The sequence below is a fragment of the Vombatus ursinus genome, unplaced genomic scaffold, assembly GCF_900497805.2.
Source record: "Vombatus ursinus unplaced genomic scaffold, bare-nosed wombat genome assembly UNPS02014832.1, whole genome shotgun sequence".
Classification (NCBI taxonomy): domain Eukaryota; kingdom Metazoa; phylum Chordata; class Mammalia; order Diprotodontia; family Vombatidae; genus Vombatus; species Vombatus ursinus.
This window is the reverse complement of record NW_020954610.1, coordinates 28,847,268-28,872,042: the sequence shown is the minus strand read 5'-3', so window position 1 is coordinate 28,872,042 and position 24,775 is coordinate 28,847,268. Positions and strand designations below refer to the sequence as shown.

Below are 24,775 nucleotides of genomic sequence, written 5' to 3'. Positions count from 1 at the left end.
TAGCAAAACTGAATTGTTTTTAACAAATCAGCATACTAAACCAACTAGGAAATCAGTTTAGAGACTAGGACACAGGACAAGTAAATGTAGTTAGGAGAAAAGGCACAAGGAAAGATCTGGAAAGGAAATCTGCTGGGGTTTCAAGTTTAGGTATGATATTAGTGATCATGGACATGGAAGTTAAGAACTTTAATTGATGGGAGAGGCATAAAGCATAATACAGACAAGGGAATGAAAGCTTCCCTATTACAAACCACTTCTTTAAAAAAGAAGCCAAATTGCTATGGAAAAATAATTAATTTTTCTAAGAAATTCAAATAATAGATTAAATTATTTTTCAATTGAGAAAAAAAGCCTATTTTCTGAAAATAACCACATTTTATTTGAAAGGTAGCATGATGTGAATCGCTAATGAAATATAAAAGGAATAAGTTCCTCATAATATAATAAAGTAACTTGAAATGATATTCCATCCTTCCCAGCGGGGAAGATATCTATATCTATATCATCTATATCTACAACATCTATATCTCTAGACACATAAATATACATATATGTATATATGTGTACACTTCTATGTGTATGTATATATATTGGAAAAAATTACCTCATAAGCAAATCCATTTTTGCAAGATTCCCATAATTATTAGGAATATAAAGATATAAACAGTATAGATAAAAGATGTGTCAAAAAATCTATAAGAGGTAGTGCTAATAAAAAAATGCCTTACAATTGTCCATATTACCCACAAATTAATAATGAAGTCTGCTTCAATAATATGCTTTCCTTCTATATTCTTTATAAAATATTGTTCTTCATTTTCTTCTGCTTCATGTTTTATTTTTCCTTGTGGTATATTGAATTGATGAATAAAGGAATCCCTGAAGAAATTAACACTCCTCTAATATTGCTCCATTTAGCCTATCCCATCTGTTGTAAATTCATAGGTACTGGAGATGGTTACATCTCTTGCAAAATTTCACAAGGGCTACAGCTGACTACTATTTTTACTGAAAGGCAACAGACCTGTTGTCTTTTCCATTCAGTTAAGCCTTATTATATCAGAAGAGCTTACTGAATTCAGGAGAGCTTTTTGATTAGATGTTTCTTTATTTTTCCACTTAATGGTATTTTTTTTAGTTCCATGTAAAGATAGTTTTCAACATTCACTTTTACAAGATTTTGAGTTCCAAATTTCTCTCTCTCTCTCTCTCTCTCTCTCTGTCTCCCTCTCTCTGTCTGTCTGTCTGTCTCTCCCTCTCTCTCTCTCTCTTCTCTCCTCCCTAAGACACAAAACAACCTGATATAGGCTATACATGTACAATAATATTAAACATATTTCCCCATTAGTCATGTGAAAGTAGAATCAGAACAAAAAGAAAAAAAACAAGAGAAAGAAAAAGAGAGAAAATAGTATGCTTTGATCTGCATTCAGACTCCATAGCTCTTTCTCTGAATGTGGACAGTGTTTTCCATCATGAGTTCCTTGGAACTGTTTTAGATCATTGCATTGCTGAGAAGAGCTAAGTCTATCAAAGTCTGTCATATTAGCTAGTCTGATAGGTGTGATGTGGTACATCAGAGTTATTTTAATTTGCATTTCTCTAATCAATAGTGATTTACAGAATTTTTTTAATGACTAAAGATAGCTTTAATTTCTTCATCTGAAAACTGACTTTTCATATCCTTTGACCATTTATCAATTGGGGAATGACTTGTATTCTTATAAATTTGACTCAGTTCTCTATATACATTTAGAAATAGGCCTTTATCAAAGACCTTGACTGTAAAAATTGTTTTTCAGTTTTCTTCTTCCTCTCTAATCTTAGTTGCATTTGCTTTGTTTGTGCAAAACTTTTTTTTTTAGTTTAATGTAATCAAAATTATCCATTTTGCATTTCATAATGTGCTCTGTTTCTTGTTTGGTAATATATTATTCCCTTTTCCATAGATCTGACAGGTAAACTATTCCTTGTTCTCTTAATTTGTTTTTGTTATCACTCATTTTTTCCTCTCTATATCCCCCTCTCCCTTCTTTCTTTTCTATGACTTTCTCCCTACTTCTCAACTCTCATCCTCCCCTCTCATGTTTTTATTTTTATTTCCCTATTTCTTCCTCCTTTGCCCTCCAGAAGAGCTACTGTTCCTTGAGGAAAATTTCCTTGATTTCCTGCTCTACTAAGGATATGAGGATATTGTATAAGATGATGGAAAATTGGAAAAATGAAAAGATTTGGCAGCTGCATGCAGAGTAAGATGAGAGAGAGAGATAAAGTCTTCTTTAGTTTCCATCATAGTTATGGTAGAGGAATAGTTGAAAAGAGATAAGAGGATATACGGAATCAAGCAAGCACTTGTATGGCAATAGACTATCTCAATTTGCCTTTTCTTCAATGCTAAAACTCACAACCTCTTCATGCCTGCCCATACTTGCAACATATCCATTGTGACCTTAAAGTCTGCTTAATGTTAAACATGGTGGAAGCCTAAACACAATTTTTGCCTGTATTGTAAGGGTACCAGTGGAGAATTGTGGGCTATATGCTCTTCTTGTAATATAATTGCTTAAAAACATCTTTCTTGCTGATCTTCAGAATTCGATGTCAACCTTCTGTTGCAGCCTGCTCACATCCACTATCTGCTTCTACATTGACATCTTTACGCTAGGCAGTTTGAGTTCATCACATCCTGTGTTGTCATATAGTGACACTGGAAAATTGTTAAAGTTGTATTAAAGAAGCAAACACAACTTAATCTTAGAAATACCAATAAATATAAGTACATTTGATCACTTCACCAAAAATATTCTTATGTACAAACAACTCCTTATAAAAATAACTACCAATAAAATGAAATTATGTTAGAAAATAGTTATATCAAAGAGTCACTAATACTATGTCAGTTCTTTATTTCTTTGTCAAGCAAAATTTCAATAGATTACATTTCATGATAATTGTGCCATTGACTGCACAATTAAAAAAACATAATTTTCATTATTTAGAAATCATTCAAAGATCATTCTTCAACATATTTGACATCCAGAAAGAAATAATCAATAAATACATTTAATTTTAAGTACTTATAGATGTTATATATCTGTATTAACTCATTATTTACTGCATGTCTTAAATACTATGTCAAAGTATGTAGTACCCATAGTTTCCTCAATATAAATTATTAAAATAATTTTATCTTCATTTGTATAGGGAACCGATCTTCAATACAGACTTTAAATTATCTAAATCTAGATAAGTGGTTTATTTTTTTAAGTATACAAAAAGTATCATTTCCTTACAGATTCTCAGGTGAAAACATTCTTACACATTAACTGTGCAGAATCTTAGACAAAAGTCATCAAGTCAATAATCAAACTCTTGCCTCAAAGGCTTTTCTTTTTGGAAGATCCTGACAGGATTTGCCTTCTCAGGTACAGATTTCAGCAAACCAGGGTATTGTGGGCCTCTATATGAACTTTCTTTATGCTTTTGAAATTTTAAAGGTAAAGTAAGAACACTGAGTTACAAAGTATGAAAACTGGAGTCACGTCTATCATATCTATCCAAATTTTTCAATAATGACAATAACTCACCATTATATAGCACTTTTTAAATCAATTCATAGATCCACTGGTTTTGATTATATTTGTTTTTCTTCCCATAATCAGTCCAACATTGATAATTTTCCAAATCTGCAATATTTAAAATTAGTTTTGATGAATAAATAAATGAATGAATGAAATGACTGTTATTAAGTTTCATTTACCAATTACTAGGTTAAGTTTTTGTTGCAATATGGAAACACAGTATTTCTCATAGAGCCAAGGTAACGGAGTAGAGGAAACACTCAGCCAAGCTCCCCCGATATTCCCATCCAAAATATTTTAAAATAATGCCACAAATCAAATTCTCAAATGACAGAATAAACAAAAGGTCAAGGTGAAATGTTCTTCTAGTCAAAGATAACTTAGGATGTCAGAAGGAGAAATCTGTGACACGGAGATGAAGACTGACCCAGAGACCACATAGAAACAATACCAGTGGAGGGACTAGGTGGAAGCAATAGAAACAATGGCAACTTCAGGAGCTCTTAGACTGTAAAAGGACCTGGAAACTAGTTAGAATGAGGTTATAAAGGTCCACTGTGCTAGCACTGGACACATGAATAAATGCTGTTTGGGAACTAAGTTGCCTATACCCACTTCTGGGGTATAGATTAAGGTCAGAGAAAAGGACTTTCATTTAAAAGGGAGCAGAGTTCCTGAGGAGCAGTACTGTTTCTAGACCCAGGCAATCAGAAGGGATCGGGGGACTTTCTGGATAGGGACCAGAACACAGACTAGGACAGCAATGGCCACACCACTCCCCAAATTACACCACATTGGAAGCACTGAAAACATCAAAAGTTTGAGAACTAGATCTGAGAACAGCAATTTAAAAAATAATAAATCTTAGAACAGTGTACTTCAACCCTCAACCCACACACACACACACACACACATTCTAGGAACAGAGCCAAATTTTAAAGTTCAACTACAAGATATAGGTTAAAAAATGAGCAAATAGGTTAATAAAGAAATAGGTTAAAAAAATGAGCAAACCATAACAACAAAAAAAAGAATCTTATCATAAAAATCAACTATGTTAATGGAGAAGATAGGACACAAAATCAGAAGAGGATAGTGATGTCTAAGCAGTTATAAGCAAAGCCTTATTAATATGTGAATTGCCCCAAGAGATACATAAAACTCAGGTAAGGCACAGGGGCTTATACTACCAACCTGTAGAATACATACACACATTTGAGTACATATAGAAACACACATACATATATAGGAATAAACATACAGCACAGAAACAGCATCATGGTACAGGGGACAGAGAACCTGGGACAATATACTCACCCTTCCACTTACTACTTGGGTCAACTTGGGCCATCATTTATGCTCCCTAGGCTTCAGTTTCTTCATCTGGAAAATGTGAGTGGGGTGGAATAAAACATACATATATGTACATATGTGTATATATATATATATGTATATGTGTATGTACATATGTATATATATGTATATATGTATATGTGTGTATATATATATACACACACATATATATATATTTAGGGCAGTTAGGTGGCACAATGGATAGAGCTCCAGCCCTTGGAGTCAGGAGGACCTGAGTCCAAATCTGGCCTCAGACACTTTACACTTACTAGCTGTGTGACCCTGAGCAAGTCCAAGTCACTTAACCCTATTGTCTAGCCATATATTTATATATATTTAACACTATATATACTTATATATTTAAAACTATATATATGTATTTATATTTATATATATTTAAAACTACATGTGTGTGTGTGTGTGTATGTTTTAAATATTTACTTCCATAGGATTTTGAGTTCCAAATTTTCTCCCATCTTTCCCCAAGACAGTGTACAATTTAATGTAGGCTCTACATATGCATTCATGTTGAACCTATTTTCACATTACTCATGTTGTAAAGAAGAATTAGAACCAATGGGAGAAACCATGAAAAAGAAGAAACAAAAAAAGGAGAGAGAGCACAAGTAATGTGCTTTAATCTGAATTCAAACTCCATAGTTCTTTTTCTTGATGTGGACAGCATTTTCCATCATGAGTCCTTTGGAGTTGTCTTGGATCCTTACATTGATAAGAAGAAATGAGTCTATCAAAGTTAGTTATCTCATATTGTGGTTCTTATTGTGTACAATATTCTCCTGATTCTGCTCACTTCACTCAGAATCAATTCATGTAAGTCTTTCCAGGTTGTACATGTAAGCACTTTTCTTTTTTATCTCTTTTGGCATGCAAACCTAGTAGTGGTATTGATAGGACAAAGGGTGTGTATGGTTTTATAGTCCTCTCCTTTGACCCTGTCCCTCCTTCTGATTAACCCTTCCCCCAATGTCCCCTCCCTTCTATCACCCCCTCTTGTCCTCTTCCCTCCTACTTTCCTGTAGGGTAAGATAGATTTCAATACCCAATTGAGTGTGTATGTTATTTCCTCCTTAAGCCAAATCTGATGAGAGTAAAGGTTACCCATTCACTCTCACATCCACTCTCTTCCCCTCCACCTTAAAAGTTTTTTTCTTGCCTCTTTTATGTGAGATAATTTACACCCATTCTACTGCTCCCATTCTCTTTCCCTCCCAATACATTCCTCTTTCATCACATAATTTTATTTTTTAGTTATCATCCCCTCATATTCGACTCACAACTATGCCCTCTTTCTATATATACTCCAACTACCCTAGTAATGAGAAAGGTCTTATGAGTTACAAATATCATCATTCCATGTAGAAATATAAACAGTTTAACTTTAATAAGTCCTGTATGATTTCTCTTTCCTGTTTACCTTTTTGTGCTTCTCTTGAGTCTTGTATTCAAAAGTTGAATTTTCTACTTAGCTCTGGTCTTTTCTCAAGAATGAATATAAGTCCTCTATCTCCTTGAATGCCAATTTTTCCCCTGAAGGACTATACTCAGTATTGCTGGGTAGATGATTCTTGGCTGTAATCATAGCTCCTTTGACCTCCATAATATCACATTTTATGCCCTCTGATTCTTTAATGTGGAAGCTGCTAAATCATGTGTTATCCTGATGGAGGTTCCACAATATGAGAATTGTTTCCTTCTGGCTGCTTGCAATATTTTCTCCTTTGTCTGGGAACTCTGGAATTTGGTTGTAATATTCTTGGAACTTTTCATTTTGGGATCTCTTTCAGGGAGTGGTCAGTGGATTATTTCAATTTTTATTTCATGCTCTGGTTCTGGAATGTCAGGGCACTGCAAGTTTTCCGTTCTTCCAAGGTGGTATAATCTAAAGAAAGGTGTTTACTCCTCTCCTGGTCAGCGCTCTCATTTGTGAGTGACCACAAGCCCTCTTTTCTGCCCTGAAACTGTGAGGAGAGTTGCTCCTCACACATTGTGAGGAGGCTTGCTGACCCAAGTTCTGTTATCCTAATATTCCTCCTTCTCCCAGGACTGCCACCCAGGACTGTGACCCACATTTCAGTATGGGCAAAGCAACAGAGTCCTGCCTCAGTGCTTGCAAAGAGACCACTGGAATCTCCTTCTCACCTGCTGTTGGATCCCCTTCTTATCTGTGGTCTGAGAACTCCAGAAGCAGCTATTGTTCCTGCCACTGTTGCTGCAACTGCCACTGCTGATTCAGTCACTCCCAAGGCCTGTTCCTGGTTTGCTGGGGCCTGGGCTATGCTGGTGTGGCCTGAGTTAGATTGCATTCCTCTCTCACTCAACTTCAATGGACCTTTCCTGCTGACCTTCTAAGTTGTCTTTGGTATCTGTGGTCTAAGAAGTCTGGGACTGACCACTGCTGCCAGTGATTCAGTCCCCTGAGGACTGTTCTGGGGTTGCTGGGGCCAATCTGTTCTGGCGTGGCCTGTCCTCGATGATGCTCCTCTCTTAGCCTGGAGCTGTTGATCTTTCCTCTCAACCTTTCAGGTTGTCCTGGGCTGGAAATCTATTTCACTCTGTCTTTCTGCAGGTTCTACTGCTCTAGAATTTGTTTGAATCATCTTAAAGGTATTTGGAGGGGTTTAGGGGAGAGCTCAGGTGAGTGCCTGCCTTTACTCCACCATTTTAGCAATATCAATACATAACTTATGTGCACCAAGTAGTATAGCATCCAATTTCTTTTTCTTAAAAAAAAAAGAAACAAAAATATATGTGAACATAACCAAAATATTTAAAACATCATATATAATTGTGCCAATGTGATTGGCATATATTATATCATACATATAAGGTATACAGTTCAAATATATATTATACAACTATATAAAGCATTAAGTGCTTACTATGTGTTGTACTAAGCACTAGGGATAAAAATAAAAACAAGTTAGACAGTCCTTATCTTTAAGAAGCTTACATTATAATATGGGAAAATTATATATAAATAGTAGTTGGGGAACTGGAATGAGGAGTATGGAATTATATATGTGATAGTATAACTAGTGATGTTGATGAAGTATTTGTGGTATAGGCCTGAAACTAAGTAAGATGAGGTCAAAGCTAGACTATCAAAACCCAGAGTGGCTCCATGGACAGATCCCATTTTCAGGTGGGAAAGGAGTGAAGAAAATGGCTCCATCAGAGTTGAATGCAGTCAGTATGTTTGGAGATGTTCAGTAAGTATTATTTACCTTTTTGTGCCTCTCTTGGAGTCTTACATTTGAAGATCAAATTTTCTTTTGAGACCTGGTCTTTTCATCAGGAAATTTTGGAAGTTCCCTATTTCATTGAATGTCCTTCTCCTACCTTGAAAGACCAGGCTCAATTTTGTTGAGTAGTTGTTGATCCTTGGTTGTAATCCATTCAACTTTGCTTATGGAATATCATATTTCAGGCCCTTGATTTTTTTAATGTAGAAGCTGTAAGGTCCTGCATAATCCTGACTGTGGTTCCATGATATTTAAATTATTTCTTTCTGGCTACATTCAGTATTTTCTCCTTGACCTCACTATTCTGTAATTTGGCTGTAATATTACTTGGTGTTTTCAATTTGGGATCTCAGGAAAGAATCAGTGGATTCTTTAGATGACTATTTTATCCTTTTGTTGTAGGACAGTTTTCCTTGATGATTTCTTGAAAGAAGCTGTCCAGTCTTTCTCTTTTTTTTTTTCATCAAGGCTTCCAGATAGATCAACAATTCTTAAATTATCTCTCCTGGATATATTTTCCAGGTAAGTTGTTATTCCAATGAGTTATTTTATGTTTTCTTCTATTTGTTCACTCTTTTGATTTTGTTTGACTGATTCTTGATGTCTTAAAGAGTCATTACCTTCCACTTCCTCAATTCTGATTTTTAACAAATCATTTTCTTCATTTAGCTTTTGTATCTCCTTTTTCATTTGACCAATTCTACTTTTTAAGGAAATTTCTTCAGTGTATCTTTTTTTTCCATATTGCCAATTGGATTTTTATTACATATTTTTATTAATTTATTTTGATTAATCAACAATCACTGCCATAAGCTTTTGAGTTTTAAATTTTTCTCACCCTTCCTCCCTGCCTTCCTTCTTAAGGCATGCAATCTGATATAGGCTATACAAATATATTCCTATTAAACATATTTTCACATTAGTGATTTCATCAGAAATGAAAAGGGTGAATCCACCACCAAGGAAATTAAAACAGTAATTATGAACTATTATGCCCAATTATATGCCAATAAATTTGACAATCTTAGTGAAATGGATGAATATTCACAAAAATATAAATTGCCCAGATTAATAGAAGAGGAAGTAAAATACGTAAATAACCCCATCTCAGAAAAAGAAATTGAACAAGCCATTGATGAATTCTCTAGGAAAAAAATCTCCAGGGCCAGATGGATTTATAAGTGAATTCTATCAAACATTTAAAGAACAATTAATTCCAATACTATATACACTATTTGGGAAAATGGGCAAAGAAGGAGTCTTACCAAATTCTTTTTATGATGGAAATATAGTGCTGCTACCTAAACCAGGAAGAGTCAAAACATAGAAAGAAAATTATAGACCAATTTCCCTAATGAATATAGATGCAAAAATTTTAAATAAAATATTAGCAAATAGATTACAGCAACTTATCACAAAAATAATACACTATGACCAGGTAGGATTTATACCAGGCATGCAGGGCTGGTTCAATATTAGGAAAACTATCAGCATATTGATCTTATCAACACCAAAACTAACAGATATGACAGAATCATCTCAATAGATGCAGAAAAAGCTTTTGACAAAATACAACACAGATTCTTATTTTTTTAATTTTTTATTAATTTATTTTGATTTATCAACAATTACTTCCATATGCTTTTGAGTTTAAAATTTTTCTCCCCCTTCCTCCCCACTACCCTCCCCAAAATGGTGCACAATCTGATATAGCCTATACATTTACATTCCTATTAAACATATTTTCACATTAGTGATGTTGTAAGTAAAATTTAAAACAAATAGGAGGAACCATCAGAAAGCAGAAATGAAACTCAACAAAAAAGAAAAAAAATAGCAATTCATCTTCCATAGTTCTTTCTTTGGATATGGATAGCATTTTCCATCACGAGGCCTCTGGAGATGTCTTAGATCCTTGTCTTGCTGGGAAGAGTTAAGTTTATCACTATTAGTCATTGCACAACATGGCTGTTTGTGTACAACATTCTCTTGATTCTGCTCACTTCACTCAGCATCAGACCATACAAGTCTTTCCAGGTTTTTGTGAAGTCAGCCTGTTCATCATTTCTTAAAGCACAATATTATTCCATTACATTCATATACCACAGCTTGCTCAGCCATTCCTCAATTGATGGGCATCCTCTCAATTTCCAATTCTTTGCCACCACAAAAAGGGCTGCTATGAGCATTTTTGTACATGTGGGTCCTTTTCTCATTTGTATGATCTCTTTGGGCCTAGAAGTGCTATTGCTGGTCAAAGGATATGCACATTTTTATAGCCCTTTGGGCACAGTTCCAAATTGCTCTCCAAAATGGTTGCATCATTTCACAACTCCACCAACAATGTATTAGTGTTCCAATTTTCCCACATCTTCTCCAACATGTATCATTTTCCTGTTTAGTCATGTTGGCCAATCTGATAGGTATGATGTTGTACCTTAGAGTTGTTTTGATTTGCATTTCTCTAATCAATAGTAATTTAGAGCATTTTTGCATATGACTATAGATGGCTTTAATTTCTTCACCTGAGAACTGCCTGTTCATATCCTTTGACCATTTATCAATTGGGGAATGACTTCTATTCTTATGGATTTGACTTAATTCTCTATATATAACACCCATTCTTATTAAAAACACTAGACAGCATAGGAATAAATGGAGTCTTCCTTAAAATAATAAATAGCATCTACCTAAAACCTTTAGTAAGTATCATATGTAATGTGGACAAGCTAGAAGAATTTCCAATAAGATCAGGGGTGAAACCAAGATGTCCATTATCACCACTGTTGTTCAATATCATACTGGAAACATTAGCTTTAGCAATAAAAGAAGAAAAAGAAATTGAAGTTATTAGAATAGGCAAAAAAAAAAACAAAGCTATCACTCTTTGCAGATGATATGATAATATATTTAGAGAATCCTAGAGAATCAAGTTAAAAAACTATTTGAAAGAAAAAACAACTTTAGCAAAGTTGCAGGCTATAAAATAAATCCACATAAATCATCAGCATTTCTATATATTACCAACAAAGCCCAATAGCAAGAGAGAGAGAAATTCCACTTAAAGTTACTGCAGACATTACAAAATATTTAGGAGTCTACATACTGAAACAAACCCAGGAACTAGATGAACACAATTACAAAACACTTTTCACACAAATAGAGTCAGTTCTAAATAATTAGAAAACCATCAGTTGCTCATGGATAAGACAGGCTAATATAATAAAAATGACAATTCTAGGCTTAGATTCTTAAAATCTACCCACTATTTAGATTCTTATAATCTAGCCACTGCTTACCCGTGTTCAGACTCCAGAAGAGTCTGCCCAATATGATGGATGTTTTAATAAACCTTGTCTTTCACTGAAAGAAGGCTTGGGTTGAATTATTTCAAGCAGGACCCGCATATTGTGATTTTGGGGTCCCAGGCACCCCCTGAACCCCTAAACCACATCATTTTGGTGGCACATATGGGGAAACCGCTTAACCCCAAGTTCTTCTTCAGTGAAGATTGGAAGGTATGTAAGCCTCCTCTCCCTCCCTTTCTTGCACTGCAGTTGTGGTTGCTCTCCAAGCACCAAGGCTTGGAGGTGCTTTTCTGGCAGAGTTATGAGGCTGTCTCACACTTGTCCTGATGCTTTCAGTTCACTGGGTCTGTTGAAGGCCATGGACCTGGGTACACCTTCCGCAGCATAGAGGACAAGGACAGACACCCTATCTGGAAGTATATGCTCTGTTAATTCCCTTGGCACTAGGGAATTGGGGAAAACTGCAGTTGCTTTTTGGTTCCCTGAGGCTTACTTACTCCCTTCCCTCTATACCTCTGAATCCTCCTTCATGGAGTTTACAGGGAAAGTTAGAACAGCTAAAAATATCTTGGCAGATTCTGGAGGTTTTGTGATTGATCATTAAGGAGTTTAGAACTCCTCCTTACAAAACCTGGTCACTCTTTTCTCCCATTCCCTTTGCGTGAGTCAAGAGGGTATCTATTAACCCCTCTCATAGGAGAAGAGAGTTTCACCCTTTACCCCTCACTTTTGATTTTGCCCTCCCCCACATAGGGAAAAGGAAGGAGGGGGGAGAGGCAGCAGCTACATCATGGGCCCCACTGGCAATGGCCTTGGGCCCTAGGGCAAACTGGAAGCGTCACCCAAGTTCAACACATCCTGCTCAAAGTAATGAAGCTAGCCTCCAAACTTGGGTAAGCACGCTCTTTTAAATTTGTAGTTTGAGCTGTTAATGATGAGATGTTGATCCTCCATGTAAAGTAATTTGGAAGTGCATTTAACAAACTGAAGTCACTTGATTGATAATGGGTTTGTTTTAAGTTTCAAATTGATGGAACTTTCTGTATCAGTTATGTCAAGCAACTTTTCATAATTTGGTTACTGCAGGGGTTGGGACCTGGGCCCCAGAAAGGAAAAACCCTGGACTTTCCCACATGACCAAATCTCTGGCATTCCCCTGAGGCTATAATCCCATCAACTGGCCTTTCATTGTGGCTACATGCAATCTCCCCTCCACTGTCTTCTCCCTATGTATGGTCCCTGGTCATTTCCCATCCTTAATCCTAGCTAGGCTCCATTCTCCCTTGGCCATGTGGGCCAGGTCCCTGGAATTTTACTACCTCATAGACTACTTGGCCACTCCTATATCCCTCCCACAGATTTTCTGTATATAAGGTCCATCTTGTCTCCATTAAGATGCTCTGATTCTTACAATATAGCCAATAGCCCACAGATGCTCAGATTCCTTAAAAGTCTAGCTAATAGGGCGAATCTTCAATAAACCTTGTTTTTGGGTGGAAGAAGGCTTGGGTCGAATTCTTTTGGGCAGGACCCAGGTGTTGTGATTTTGGGATTCTGGGACCCCTAACGTCTACACTTCATTAGGTACCGCTAAAATAATTTAGCTATTGTTGGTTATTGTTTTAATGTGTAAACTAGTCAAAAAGCTTGTTTGGGTCATGTATGGCTTGCTGAGAATTTGCAAATATATAGAAATCTCTAATGACTGGCTTTTTACATTAGGATAAATTTAAGTTTGAGATGTAAATCCTGGAAAAGTTTTTCCTAAACTGAGATTAGATAACTTGCTGTTTGAAGTAAAAGCTCATAAGATTTTATTTTAAGTCATCTGGTGGGTCATAATCCATAGATAATCAATAATCCACCATCTGAGAGAAAGCTACAAGCTACTCAGAGGAGATGATACTGGTGGGAAGTCAGCATTGGGAAAAGATGAGAGGACAATTTTAGCTTCAGTCTAAGATGGGATCCTCCTGGCTGCTCAGTTTCCCCATTATGTTCCTTTGAAAGGGAATATTACCCACCTGGCTATTCCTGAGTCTGGCTATGAGGTAGATTTGATATTGCATGATTGGAAAACTGAATCCAAACAGAGCTAAGGATGTTTTATCCTCTCAAAGTTGGGCCCTAAATTTGCTCCCTGCTTTATATCTGGGCCCTGCAGTCTTTTCTGTCAGATTTATGTCTTCCAGACTACAGCCTATTCACTTACAGTTGGTAGCAAACAGCAAGTACCAGTCAATATCTTCCATCTTTCCCTACATGCAGCCTGTGTTCAGGTCCAGTCAACCTCCTCTTTGGGACCCCCTTGAGGCAGGGACAGCTCTATGCCCCTTGCCAGCAGGAAGGAGTTTCAGAAGCTGAGACCTTCACCCCTTGCACCAAAAGAAATTGAGTCCCATTTGTTTGAGGGGGGAAAGATGGGGTTGAGATCTGGGACCCAGAAAGGAAAAACCCTGGACTTTCCCACATGGCCAAGTCTCTGTGTTCACCTGAGGCTATAATCCCATCAATTGGCCTTTCATTGTGGCTACACCAAATCTCTTCATTTTCTTTCCTCTCTATGGCCTCAGGCCACTTCACACCCTTGGTCCTATCTAGGTTCCATTTCCCTGGCTATTACCTCATAGATTACTTGGTCACTCATAGATCCCTGCCACAGTCTTTCTGTATATAAGATCTATCTTGTCTCCATTAACATGTTTAGATTCTTAAAATCTATCCACTGCTTAGATTCTTATAATCTAGCCACTGCTTACCTATTTTCAGACTCCTTAAGAGTCTGCCCAATATGATGGATGTTCTAATAAACCTTGTCTTTGGCTGAAAAAAAGATGAAAAGTCTACCTAAACTAATTTACTTATTCAGTACCATACCAATCAAACCACCAGAAATTATTTTATAGAGCTAGAAAAAATAATAACAAGATTCATTTGAAATAACAAAAGGTCCAGAATATCAAGGGAACTAATGAAAAGAAATGCAGAGGAAGGGGGTCAAGTTATTCCAGATCTTAAATTGTATTATAAAGCAGCCATCATCAAAACTACTTGGTACTTGCTAAGAAATAGAGTTGTGGATCACTGGAATAGGTTAAATATGTAAGACACAATAGTCAATGACTATAGTAATCTACTATTTGTTAAGCCCAAACACCCCAGCTTCTGGGATAAGAACTCACTATTTGACAAAAAAAAAAAACAAAACAAAAAAAAAAAAACTGCTGGGAAAACTGGAAAAGAGTATGACAGATACTAGGCTTAGACCAAAATCTCACACCATATACCAAAATAAAGTCAAAATGGGTTCATGATTTAGATATAAAAGCTGATACTGTAAGCAAAATGGGAGAACAAGGAATAGTTTATCTATCAGATTTATGGAGAACAGAAAAATTCATGACCAAACAGGAGATAAAGAACATTACAAAAAGCAAAATGGATAACTTTGGTTACATTAAATTGAAAAGTTTTTGCACAAACAAAGCCAATGCCAAATGTATTTTTAAAGGAATTGTTTTCTACAGTAAATTTTTGTCCTTCCTTTTTTAAGTTGTTGGCTCCCTCTTGCATATTTCTCATTTCTTTTCCCAGTTTTTCTTCTACCTCTCTTATTTGACTTTTAAAATCCTTCTTGAGCTCCTCCAAAAAATATTTTTGGGCTAGAGACCAGTTCATAGTCTCCTTTGAGGCTTCAAATTTGGGTATATATTGACAATGTTATCCTCTTCTGAGTTTGTGTTTGATCTCCCCTGTCACCATAATAATTCTCTATGGTCACTGTTTTTCTTTGCTGCTTTTTGCTCATGTTGTTTGCCTTTTTCTTTGCTTTCAAAGTTTATTTATACTTCCAGGGCACAGGGGACACTGTTCCACATTTCTTGTGCTGGGTGCTGGGGGCCTGTTTACTTGCTTTCTGTGCTGGGGCCTCAGGTGAAAATAGCTGGAGCCTATAGGGGTCTGGTAGCTTACCTGATGCTGAGCTAGAGCTGATGGTGGTGGCTCTTATGTGTCCAAGCCAGAAGGGGGTTCTGTGTTTCCCCAGTGTCACATTGAAGCTTTCAGGGTCGGGGGGTGATGGCTGGTTGCTAGAGGTCACCTCTTCTCCCAGAGCTGTGCTAGAGCATGCATAAGTTCAGCTGTTGGTGGACACATGCCAGTGCATGTGATGGTTCTCTGAGCTGGTATCTGCTGGTTCCCCTTGTTGTGCCAATGCACCTGAGATTTAGGAGGTTCCTAGTGTTGGTGCTTGCCTGCTCCACCACCCTGGAGTTCAGGATCTTCCACTGGTCTGCTGAGGTGAGGCTTGCAATTGGCTTGCAGGGACACCTCCTGTCCTATACTGCTCCCACTCCCCCAGAGTGAGCAAGGCCTTTCCCATTAATCCCCCAAGTCTTCCATGCTGAAAAACTGCTACACCCAGTCTTTCTACTGGCTCCACTGTTTCAAGATTTTCCCTGGGGCAAAATTTTCTTGGTTTTTCAACATCAATAAGGGAGGGTGAGAGCAACTTACTCCTTAATATGCCGTCTTGGCTCCAAGAAATCCCCAGCATCCAAATACTTAAAGGAGAAGTTGTGACTTACAGGAAGAAATAGGCTATACTTGTAGGGGACTTCAACTGTCACCTGTCAGAATTTGATAAATCCAATCAAAACATAAATAAGAAAAAAAACTAAGGATTTAAATAACATAACAGAAAAGTTAAATATGATAGACATCTGGCAAGATTTAGATATAAAGGGTGACGCCATAAGTAATTAAATGAGTAAATAATAGTCTACCTGTCCGATCTATGGGGAGGGGAAGGATTAATCACCAAAAAAGAGATAGATGGCATTACATAATGTAAAATAGATAATTTTAATTATATTAAATTTTTAAAAAGCTTTTGTATAAACAAAACCAATGCAACCAGGATTAGAAAGAAAGCAATAAGATGGAAAACAATATTTACAGCAAGTGTCTCTGATGAAAGCCTCATTTCTCAAATATATAGAGATCTGAGTCAAATTTACAAGAACACAGTCCATTCCCCAATTGATAAATGGTCAAATTATGAATAGGCAGTTTTCAGATGAAGCTATCAATAGTGTCAAAACATTTTGAGATACCCTGTTTTCCAGCACTAAAGCTCAACAAGTAGACTATTTCCTCAACTTGTGATAACAATAATCCTTTGCACTCAGGATTATATCACTGTTTGGCAAAGTGTATTAGTTGGACCAGCACCAGGTTTTTGCCAAGGAATTTAGCTTCCCTTATTCCTTAGGGCTGTCCATCACATGTTCACAATCCCTATTCCTTATCACTGACAGGCACTGTACTCCTGTTCCTGTCACAGAATTCTAGGTCTGTACTTGGCAGGTTGAACATGAATCCCAAGACTTGAGACAATGACTGTTCCCATGGGACCCAAGAATACTTGTATTGTCCTAACAAATGCTAACATAAGAACCATCTCAAGATCTATGAATGTTTGTGTCATGGGCCACTCTTTTCATGTATGTAAGTGGCCCCAGTCTCATCAGGCTTAAGCCCTCTTTCTAGGAGAAGGGAGGATGTTTTGTCTGCATATATCTTTTTTCCTCACTCTGAAATTAGTTAAACTTCTGTAATATGTCCTGACTCTCCTATATAAAGCCTGTTCTTTTTGGTTGGCTTTGGCCACTCACAGGTTGGAGGCTGGTTCTGATCAGGTTGGCAATAGGCATATGAAGAAGTGCTCTAAATCACTTTTGATTAGAGAAATGAAAATTAAAACAACTCTGAGGTACCATCTCACATTTATCAGATGGATTAATATGACAGAAATGGAAAATGATAAATCATCATCTATCATTATATCATTTATCATTATAAGATGTAGGAAAACTAATTATAAGATGTAGGAAAACTAATGCATTGTTGGTGGAGTTGTGAACTTATCCAACCATCTTGAAGAGCAATTCGGACCTATACCTAAAGGGCAAGAAAATTGTGCATACCCTTCAATTCAGCAATATCAGTACTAGGTCTGTATCCCAAAGACATTGTAAAAAAGGGAAAAAAGCACCATATTTGTAAAAATATTTATAGCAGCCATTTTTTTTTGCAAAATATTGGAAATGGAGGGGATGCCTATCATTTGGGGAATGGCTGAACAACCTGTGGTATATGAAAGTAATAGAATAGTATTGTACAATAATAAATGCTGAACAAGATGATTTTAGAGAAACCTGGAAAGATTTGTATGAACTAATGCAATGTGAAATGAGCCAAACCAGGAAAACATTTTACACAGTATCAGCAACACTGTGTTAACCAGGAAAATATTTTACACAATATCAGCAACATTGTATAATGATCAACTATAAATGATGCAGCTCTTATCAGCAACACAATGATCTGCAACAAGTACAATGGATTCCAGAAGGAAAATGCTATCCATATCCAGATAAAGAATTGATGAACTCTGAATGTAGACTGAAGCACATTTTTTTCACTTACTTTATTCTTTCTCATGGTTATTCTTTCTTTTTCCTTTTGATCTGTTTCTTCTTTTAGAACTGTGACTAATATGGAAATATTTTATATGATAGCACATTTATAAACTTTATCAAGCTGCTTACCATTTTGATAAGGGGCAAGGGAGGAAAAGATGGAGAAAAATTTGGAGCTAAAAATCTTGTAAAAATTAATGCTAAACATTTTCTTGACACGTAACGGGGGAAAATAAAATACTATCTAATTAACTATTAAAATAAGCATTGAATACATCCTAAAAAAAATAAGAAAGACTCAGAGCTGGCATCTGCTGGTTCCTCTGGTTGTGCCAATGTACCCAAGGTGGGGGGGTGTTTCTGGTATTGGTGCTTATCTGCTCCAATATCCTGGAGCTCAGGATCTCCCACTGGTTTGTTGAGGTGGGACTTGCCACTGGCTTGCTGGGATACCTCCCATCTTGTACTGCTCCCACTCCCCTAGAGTGAGAAAGTTGTTTAAAAGGGAGGGCAGATAAAGGAAAGCAGTAGTCAAAAGCATAACAGATTTTAGAGGAGGGACAGTAAAAAAGAAAGAGAGAAGAATAATGAGAAGAAAATAAGATGGAGGGAAATGCACAATTAGTCATCACAACTGTGAATGTAAATGAAATGGGCTTACTGAGAAAATGGAAGTGAATAGCAGTGTGGATTAGAATTTCTTTTGCATCTACTTCCTCCTTCTTTCTAGTCTACTGACCCTCTATGATCTTAGTATAGTGACTCCATACCACCCTTGTGGACATTGCTGCAGTTTCCTAATAGTTTTTTTTTGTTTTTGTTTTTTTGTTTTTGTTTTTGTTCTTTGGCTAGGCAGTAGGTTTAAGTGACTTGCCCAGGGTCACACATCTAGTAAGTGTCAAGTGTCTGAGGCTGGATTTGAAATCAAGAACCGAGTCCTCCTGACTCCAGGGCTGGTGCTCTATCCACTGCACCACCTAGCTGCCCCATAATAGTTCTTCTCAACTGTAATCTCTTACTCATGCTACTCCATCCTAAGCATTACTAATATAATTTCTTGCCACAGATTTGTTCTTCTAACTTTCTGCTAAAATACATTTTATGAATCTCTACTACCCACATTCTTTTATCTGTAATTCTAGGCTCTGGAATCTCTCTATTTTTCCAGGATTATGTTGTTTTCCTCCATATTCCAGTTAAAACAGGAAAGGATTGTTAGAAAGAAAGGGTAAACACTTCCACAAAAATAAAGAGAAGAAAGACTATCAAAAAGAGGAAGTGATTAATTCAACTAAATATAGCAGGAAAAAAGGGGGAAAAAAGATCAGAGAAATAGCCAATAGGGTTATCAATTAAAAAGTCAGTGGTGGCATTAGGAAACAGCAGATTAAATAAAATGGTGGAAGGGGCTGTAAGGTGTTAAGTAAGACAGTGAATTATTAATTATATAAATTTAACAATGAAAGGGAGAAGAAAGATAGGTAGATGGATTGAGGTAGTAGTATATTCAAAGGAATGTTGCTTTTTTCAGATGTGGATGAACCAAACATCTTTTTAAGGTAGAGGAGAGACAGAGAGACAGAGACAGAGAGTCAGAGAGACAGAGACAAGGATGGAAAGACAGAGGCAGACAGAGAGAGACACAGAGAGAGAGAGACAGATAGACAGAAAAACAGACAGATATACACAAGGTAGAGAGAGACAGAGAATGTGGTGAGGGAGATAATTGTGTAGTGAAGAAGGAAATAATTAATACGAAAGGATCACATCAAGCATTCATGAAGCTCCTCCATAATCTCATAGGCTTGCATCTTGTGAAAAAGAATGAAAAATTATCTCTGATCATATTCAAAAGAAAATAACCTTTATTCTGTCTTTTCATTTTATTATTTCTGACTTTTTCTAGCTGAGTCAAAGCTCATTTCATGGGTGTCTGTCAAAAATTATCCTCAGTTTCTGTTTTGGTGCTTTCAGAAGGCTTTGGCTTTGAAGTTCAACTACTTTATGACCCATTGTCCTCCAGCTTCTTCTAGAGGTGGAGGATACCACTCAGTCCCCTGCTTTCCATGACAGGTATAGTTACCAAAGGCTTGAAAGCAGATTAACTCTTCTGACATATTAAGCAGCTGAGATAAGAAATACTCTGCCCTGCATTGCACAGAACATTTGAAAAATGCAATCACATAATCTAATTTAGACAGATTCTCCTGGAACTCTCAACAAGCAAGTGGAATATAAAGAGGTATCAATCATTCATTTCATAATTTGATATCTAAACAGGTGTGTTTCTAACAGCATTTCTAGGTGTTCTAAATGTATTTTTAACAATCTCTCTCAATAGAAAAATTGTAACAGATTACTTGATATGTACTTATGTATGAAAAAAAAATGTGCCATAGATGATAGAAAGCTAGATTTGAAGCCAAGGAAATTTGGATTCAAGTCTTTTCTGTAACATATTTTAGCTGTAAACCCCAACCAAGTCATTTAACTCCTTAGTTCTCCAAACAACTGTCTAAAAGATAAATTACAAAGGTAGCATCATGAGTAACACAATGAAGGACCAGACATTTTCTCTGATCCCCTGTACCTCTTAAACCCCTCCAAAACAAATTATCAACCAAAAATAAAGCAATTTCAGTATCCTCCATGATCTAGGGCACCAAAATAAAAAAGAAAAGTAAAAATCAAACAAAAAGAAACATGAACTAATATTCAGTGACCCTGAGCTTTGAGATCCCCTCTTCCACCTTCTACATTACTGGTAGCAAAACTACATGAGATGACCAAGGACACAATACAGGCTTGATGCAAAAGCCACTCTCACATTGAAGTTCTCCACTTCAATTTCCACTGCTTTAGATACCCTGGCTCCAGGCTATAGAAATTTGCCCTGTGTTTGCAGCCCTTCAGGAGCAAATGAAGCCCCAGCACTACAAAGCTCTGAAGAACTGGTGCCATGCCAAACAACTAAGGAAGAGAAGGAGCAGGAGAGGACACAAGGAAAAGACCTTGAGTGTATGAAGGGGCTAGCACTCACTAAGCCTAAGGCGATAAGCACAGTATCTATCTGAGGTTTGTTCTGATCACACAAAAGTCAATTGGGTCACAAACATAGTCTAATGAACTATAAATTGCCCAGCATGACAGAATTATGTGACTCTTTGAGATTCAGCACAACGGAACCACAATCAAAAAGGAAGGAGTCAGAAATTGAGCAATAGGAGAAAACTAAGGAAAGTAAATTAAATTACTAAAAATTTTAAGAAGAAAAAAATCAAAGACCTTAAACATCAGCAAACACTTAAAACAAAAAGGAAGTATTTAAATTAAAAGCACATAAAAACAGAAATAATAAACATAAAAATGATAATGAAGACAGAAATAAAACTAAAATTTGCTCTTTGAAAAGAATAATGAAATGTATAAATCATTGGTCAATCTTACTTAAAAAAGAAAGCAAAAAATCAAATCAATCAAATAGCAGATAAGCAAAGTAAAATCACAAAAAATCCAAAAGAAATAAAAAAAAATAATCAGAACATAGTATGTACAATTATGTGCTAACAAAACTGAAAACAAAAAATAAATAAATGAATACTTTTAAAATACAAAATAATCAAACTATGAAAAGAACAAATGGAAATCTTAAATAAATCTAATCTCAGAAAATGAAATAGATCACATTGTAAACAAACTACCAAAAGGAAAACAGACAAACAAGCATAGAAACAAACAAGAACCTTCCGGTCCCAATTCATTCAATAGAGAATTATATAAAACTTTTAAAGAATAGTTAGTACTCATACTTTACAAATTATTCTCAAAATTCGAGAAACAAAGTACCCTATTATATTCCTTTGATGGCAGAAAAATATAGTGTTCATATATAAACAGGGAAAGATTTAACACAAGAACAAAACTATCATTAATGAAAATACACAAAAAATTTTAAACAAAATCTTACCAAACAGAACAATTTATTGTTATCCAATATATCATGTATTATGATCATGGGAGATGTATACCAAGCATATAAGGATGATTGAAATTAGGGAAACAATAAAAATAAGCAATCATTTACAAATCAAAACATCCAAAACCAAATGATCATTCTGACAGACATAGAAAAAAGTCCTTAACTCTTTTAGGCCAGAAACAGTACAAAGTATAAGCACTGAGTGACATTTTATTTTATTCTTTTTTATGGTGCCAATTTTAAATAGATTTATTCTCCAGGACAAGAATTGCATATTCATTTGTTCACAGTACTGATAAAGTGCAATGTTGTTCACTTCTCTCCCTCTGCACATATTCAGGTACTCAGAATGCCCATATTTACACAGTAGCTTAAATGACACTTTTAAACTGCTACTGCCTTGGCTACAAATTCAAATCCTTCAATTTTTGTAAAGCTGTGTGGAATGCACTTTCTTCTGGTGTGTTTAGTCGACTTCTTCAATGGTGGGTCCAGAAGAAGCACCTCCAGATGGGGCTGCTCCACCTACTGGGAACCCACCAGGCATGCCTCCTGGCATGCCCTCTACACTCTGGTACAGCTTAGTAATGATGGAGTTGCAGACTTTCTCCAATTTTTTTCTGCTGATGCTCAAATTCTTTCTTCTCAGCAATCTGGTTCTTCACCAGCTAGTTGATTATTTTATTATATTTGTCAAGAATCTTCATCATCAATTTTGCGTTGCATTTTTTCATCCTTTACAAAACCTTCATGTTGAAAGCTCAAGATTCAAGAGAATTCTTGGAAGACACCTTGTCTCTCTGCTTCTCATCCTCAGCCTTGTATTTCTTAGCCTCCTGGACCATACCCTCAATGTCTTCTTTACTCATATGCCTTTTTATCATTGGTGATGGTGATCTTGTTTTCCTTGCCTGTGCTCTTATACACAGCAGAAACTTTGAGGATTCCATTTGCATCAATATCAAATGTCCTTTCAATCTGAGCAACACCCCTGGGTGCTGGGGTGATTCCTATGAGCTCAAACTTGCCAAGCAAGTTGTTATACTTTGTTATTGCTCTCCCACCTTCATAAACCTGAATAAAAACACCAGGGTGGTTGTCTGAATAGGTGATAAAGGTCTGTGTCTGCTTTGTGGGGATGGTGGTATTACATTTGATCAGAACTGTCATAACTCCACCAGTAGTTTCAATTCCAAGGGAAAGAGGAGTGACATCCAACAGCAGCAAGTCTTATACATTCTCAAATTTATCACTAGACAAAATGTCATCCTGGACAGTTGCACCATAGGTAACAGCCTCATCAGGATTGATACTCTTGTTGAGCTGCTTACTCTTGAAGAAGTCTTGCAGAAGCTTCTGGATGTTGGGGATGTGAGTGGAACCACCCACCAGGATGGTGTCATGAATCTGTGATATATCTACTTTGACATCTCTTAAGGCCTTTTCCACAGGGTCCTGTGTGCCATGGAAGAGATCAGCATTCATTTCTTCAAAATGGGCTCAGGTGATTGATGTATAGAATATGATATATTCATACAGAGAGTCAAAGTTCGCAAGTGGTATGCAGATGACAAACAGCCCTCTTGTTCTCATTGAGATCCTTCTTGTGCTTTCACTTAAACTCAGCAATGAAATGGTTGACCATTCAGTTGTCAAAGTCCTCCCCACCCAAGTGGGTGTCCTCAGCTGTGGACTTAACCTCAAAGATGCCCCCTTCAATGGTAAGGATGGAGACATCGAAAGTATCACCTCCAAGGTCAAAGATCAAGACATTTCTCTCAGCACCAACCTTTTTGTCCAAGCCATAAGCAATAGCAGCAGGAGTTGGCTCATTGATGAGTCAGAGCACATTGAGATCAACAATGGCTCCAACACCTTTGGTGGCCTGATGTTGAAAGTCATTGAAATAGGTTGGTATTGTGACCACAGCATTTGTGACAGTCTTCCCAAGGTAAACATCAACAATTTCTTTCATCTTGGTCAATATCATAGAAGATACTTCCTCTGAATAGAAACTTTTAGTCTCCCCTTTGTATTCCACCTGGACCTTAGGCCTGCCTGCATCATTCACCACCATGAAAGGACAATGCTTCATGTCTGATTGTGCAAGTGCATCATCAAATCTACAACCAATCAGATGTTGGCATAAAAAACTGTTTTGGTGGAATTCATTGCAACTTAATTCTTTGCAGCATCACTGATTAAATGTTCTGTGGAAGTGAAGACAACATAGCTTGGACTGGTCCTGTTTCCTTGGTCATTAGCAATGATCTCCACTTTCTATGTTAGAAGACTCCCACACAGGAGTAAGTCATGGCAAGATCAATGCCAACTGTGGGTCCCTTCAACATGGTTGCTGGGGAGTTGGGGTTCATTGCTGACCACTGTGGAGGAAGAAGTGCTGCTGTTGTGCTGAGTAGCTTGAGTGACATTTTAAAAAAAAAGTCATAGAAATCATCTATCTAAATCCAAAAGTAAGCATCATATGAAATGGGGATACACAAGAAACTTTAAAAAATAGATACAGAAGTGAAGCAAGGATGTTCATTTCCCCATTATTATTTGATATATTTCTGGAAAGGGCAGCAACAGTAATAAGACAAGAAAAAGAAATTAAGGGAATATTGATAGGTAAGGAGAAGAATAAACTATCCTTACTGGCTGATGATAATTTACAAAGAAAATCCTAGGGAATCAGCAAAGATACTAATTGAGACAGTAAATAAATAGCTTTATCAAAATTGTAAGTCACTAAATAAATTCTTAAAAATCAATGGCATTTTGATGTAAATATAACAAAACACAA

The 24,775-nt window shown here is 36.5% G+C and overlaps 1 pseudogene; it reads right to left on the bottom strand.

The window, feature by feature from the left end:
• Window positions 1-22,435: 22,435 nt before the first annotated feature.
• Window positions 22,436-24,320, bottom strand: LOC114025937 (annotated as a pseudogene).
• Window positions 24,321-24,775: the final 455 nt, after the last annotated feature.